The sequence below is a fragment of the Ascidia mentula genome, chromosome 6, assembly GCF_947561715.1.
Source record: "Ascidia mentula chromosome 6, kaAscMent1.1, whole genome shotgun sequence".
Classification (NCBI taxonomy): Eukaryota; Metazoa; Chordata; class Ascidiacea; order Phlebobranchia; family Ascidiidae; genus Ascidia; species Ascidia mentula.
This window is the reverse complement of record NC_138571.1, coordinates 8300246-8304854: the sequence shown is the minus strand read 5'-3', so window position 1 is coordinate 8304854 and position 4609 is coordinate 8300246. Positions and strand designations below refer to the sequence as shown.

General features: G+C 36.5%; 1 long non-coding RNA gene across 7 annotated transcripts; it reads left to right on the top strand.

The window, feature by feature from the left end:
• The first annotated feature begins 470 nt into the window (after positions 1-470).
• Positions 471-2162, top strand: LOC145906223 (uncharacterized). Of its 7 annotated transcripts, XR_014402809.1 has the most exons (5): positions 471-547; positions 651-751; positions 917-1307; positions 1636-1762; positions 2026-2162. It is a non-coding gene; the product is annotated as an uncharacterized LOC145906223 (long non-coding RNA). The 7 variants fall into 7 exon arrangements; XR_014402807.1 differs by having other exon boundaries at positions 651-1307; XR_014402808.1 differs by having other exon boundaries at positions 487-751.
• Positions 2163-4609: the final 2447 nt, after the last annotated feature.

Here is a 4609-nt window from a genome sequence, read left to right as displayed (position 1 = left end):
GGCAGGTTTGCGATAATTATTTGATTAATTGGTGTCGTGTCTGATTGAATTATAACATTCCTGGGGGTGTTTACCTCGCCCACGTGTTGTTGTTTAGATTTATGTCAAGCGATTCGATGAGGAATGCGTGCAGTGCTTTGTGGAATCCGACCAAACTGAACTTTTTTATGTTTTCAGGAATGTTGTTCCAAATTTCTACGCCTTTGTAATTTAAGTTTTTTTTGCCCAATTCCGTTGATGCACGTGGAAGAAAATATTTGAGGTTGGTATGACTTCTGGTTGTGTGGGCATGAACTCTAGCAACTGGTGTGAAATAATTTTTGAAAACTGGTGGCAAACGTTGATTTTTGTACTTGTGTACGAACCTTCCAATTTGTAAATTATGCATTAAGTGAATCGGCAGAATTTTGGTGTTTAAATGTAGTTGCCAGGTGTGGGTGCGAAAAGGACTATTGGTAACTATGCGCAGTGCCCGATTCTGCATAACCACTAGAGGATGTAGCAGTGACGGACTAGCAAAACCCCATGTTAGAAGACCATATCTTAGGTGAGAGTGTACTAGTGCATGATACACAATTCGAAGTGTGTCTTGGCCTAAGTGGTGCTTGAGCTTGTACATGATAGCGATGGTTTTGGCTATTTTTTTGCAGAGCATGCTGATGTGCGGACCCCATAAAAGTTGGCTATCGAACTCAATGCCAAGATATTTAGCTGTTTCAACTTGTTCAAGTGTGACGCCATTGATTTTCAGGTGAAATGACTTATTGTTTAATTTTTTACATCTGGAGAAGAGCATGAACTTGGTTTTCTGGCAATTAACTGTTAGTTTGTTGGACTGCATCCATGTATTGACCTTGTCAATTTCAATATTGGTATATTTCTCCAAATCCTCTATGTTTTTATGTGACATGATTAGACATGTGTCATCTGCAAATAGTGTTGTGTGGAATGTGGAGGCGCAAGGCAAGTCATTGATGTATATAAGGAAGAGGAGGGGTCCTAAAGGCGATCCCTGAGGTACGCCGCAAACCACATTGGAAACATTGGAGTGTGAATTGGCAATTTTTGTATATTGCTGTCGGCCTGTTAGGTAGCTCTTAAGGAAGGTTATAATTTTACCCCGAAAACCATGAAATTCTAGTTTTTGTAGTATGATGTCATGATTGACTGTGTCGAACGCTTTTTGGAGGTCAAGGAATATTGCGCATGTTTTCTGTTGGTGGTCTAACAAATTGGCTATGTGATCATAGATGTGTGCTATGGCTAAGTCGGTTGAATGTCCAGGTCTAAATCCATTTTGAAATTTGGTGAGTAGGTCAAATTTTAGTAAATAGTCCATCATCCTTTTATGTATAATTGTTTCAAATATTTTGGCAAAGATTGGTATTAATGATATTGGTCTGTAATTACTTAAGTTTTCAGAGTCCCCTCCCTTAAATAGTGGTATCACTTTAGATATTTTTAAGCATTTAGGATATGTTGCTGTTTGGATGCAGCGGTTTAGCAATTGGCAAAGGATTGGTGAAATAACTGGTGCTGCTAATTTAACTAGTTTAATGGGAATGTCATGAGGGCCTGTTGATTTATTTATGTCTAGTTGTGCAATGGTGTTAAATACTTCGTTTATTTCCACAGTGTGGAAAAAGAAGGATGCTGATGGACTGTTTGTGAGGTAGTCTATTGGTTTTGTGAGAGTTGGAGGAACAAGTAGTGCCATATTTTTCCCAATGTTGGTGAAAAAATTGTTAAATTCACTTGCAATGTGCGTTGGATCTTTAACTGTGCCATTGGGTGTGGTAATTTGTGATATTGGTGTTTTCTTTGTGGCGTTATTTGTGGTTATTTTGTTGATAAGTTTCCAGGTTTGCTTTGGGTTTGCCTTGTTAACATTAAATAAGTTTTTGTAGTGATTTTGCTTGGCTGCTCTTATAACTGATTTTAGTTTATTGGAATATAATTTGAAGTTGGGTGTGAGATTTCCTTTTTGAATGAGTTTCCTATAAAGTTTGTTTTTATGTTTTATAGATTTTAGGATACCCTTGGTGATCCAAGGCTTTGCCTTGCGCCTTCTGTGTTGTAGTGTGTATGGAGCATGCTCTTCTACAGTGTTTTGAAAAATGTGGATGAAGGTTGCAAATTGATCCTGAACATCTGATTCATTCAAGTGCTGAAATCGCACAGTTACATACGTTGTGCAACCGCAAAGGCAATACTGGAGTACCAGCGTTTTCCACTGTAAAATAAAGCTTGTACTGAAAAAAATTATTTTTTATCGAAAAGTCATATACTGCAAAATGGACAAGTACTGAAATCGCACAGTTACATACGTTGTGCAACCGCAAAAGCAATACTGGAGTATCAGCGTTTTCCACTGTATAATAAAGCTTGTACTGAAAAAAATTATTTTTTATCGAAAAGTCATACACTGCAAAGTGGACAAGTGCTGAAATCTCATAGTTACATACGTTGTGCAACCGCAAAAGCAATACTGGAGTATCAGCGTTTTCCACTGTATAATAAAGCTTGTACTGCAAAAAAATATTTTTCATCGAAAAGTCATATACTGCAAAATGGACAAGTGCTGAAATTGCATAGTTACATACTTTGTGCAACCGCAAAAGCAATACTGGAGTATCAGCGTTTTCCACTGAAAAATAAAGCTTGTACTGCAAAAAAATATTTTTCATCGAAAAGTCATATACTGCAAAATGGACAAGTGCTGAAATTGCATAGTTACATACGTTGTGCAACCGCAAAAGCAATACTGGAGTATCAGCGTTTTCCACTGTATAATAAAGCTTGTACTGAAAAAAATTATTTTTTATCGAAAAGTCATACACTGCAAAATGGACAAGTGCTGAAATCTCATAGTTACATACGTTGTGCAACCGCAAAAGCAATACTGGAGTATCAGCGTTTTCCACTGTATAATAAAGCTTGTACTGCAAAAAAATATTTTTCATCGAAAAGTCATATACTGCAAAATGGACAAGTGCTGAAATCGCATAGTTACATACGTTGTTCAACCGCAAAAGCAATACTGGAGTATCAGCGTTTTCCACTGTACAATAAAGCTTGTACTGCAAAAAAATATTTTTCATCGAAAAGTCATATACTGCAAAATGGACAAGTGCTGAAATTGCACAGTTACATACGTTGTGCAACCGCAAACGCAATACTGGAGTATCAGCGTTTTCCACTGTATAATAAAGCATGTACTGCAAAAATATATTTTTCATCGAAAAATCATATACTGCAAAATGGACAAGTGCTGAAATCGCTCAGTTACATACGTTGTGCAACCGCAAAAGCAATACTGGAGTACCAGCGTTTTCCACTGTATAATAAAGCTTGTACTGAAAAAAATTATTTTGCATCGAAAAGTCATATACTGCAAAATGGACAAGTGCTGAAATCGCACAGTTACATACGTTGTGCAACCGCAAAAGCAATACTGGAGTATCTGCGTTTTCCACTGTATAATAAAACTTGTACTGCAAAAAAATATTTTTCATCGAAAAGTCATATACTGCAAAATGGACAAGTGCTGAAATCGCATAGTTACAGACGTTGTGCAACAGCAAAAGCAATACTGGAGTATCAGCGTTTTCCACGGTATAATAAAGCTTGTACTGCAAAAAAAATATTTTTCATCGAAAATTCATATACTGCAAAATGGACAAGTGCTGAAATTGCATAGTTACATACTTTGTGCAACCACAAAAGCAATACTGGAGTATCAGCGTTTTCCACTGTATAATAAAGCTTGTACTGAAAAAAATTATTTTTTGTCGAAAAGTCATATACTGCAAAATGGACAAGTGCTGAAATCTCATAGTTACAAACGTTGTGCAACCGCAAAAGCAATACTGGAGTATCAGCGTTTTCCACTGTATAATAAAGCTTGTACTGCAAAAAAATATTTTTCATCGAAAAGTCATATACTGCAAAATGGACAAGTGCTGAAATCGCACAGTTACATACGTTGTGCAACCGCAAAGGCAATACTGGAGTACCAGCGTTTTCCACTGTAAAATTAAGCTTGTACTGAAAAAAATTATTTTTTATCGAAAAGTCATATACTGCAAAATGGACAAGTGCTGAAATCGCATAGTTACATACGTTGTGCAACCGCAAAAGCAATACTGGAGTATCAGCGTTTTCCACTGTATAATAAAGCTTTTACTGCAAAAAAATATTTTTTATCGAAAAGTCATATACTGCAAAATGGACAAGTGCTGAAATTGCACAATTACATACGTTGTGCAACCGCAAAAGCAATACTGGAGTATCAGCGTTTTCCACTGTATAATAAAGCATGTACTGCAAAAAAATATTTTTCATCGAAAAGTCATATACTGCAAAATGGACAAGTGCTGAAATCGCATAGTTACATACGTTGTGCAACCGCAAAAGCAATACTGGAGTATCAGCGTTCTCCACTGTATAATAAAGCTTGTACTGCAAAAAAATATTTTTCATCGAAAAGTCACATACTGCAAAATGGACAAGTGCTGAAATCGCATAGTTACATACGTTGTGCAACCGCAAAAGCAATACTGGAGTATCAGCGTTTTCCACAGTATAATAAAGCTTGTACTGCAAAAAA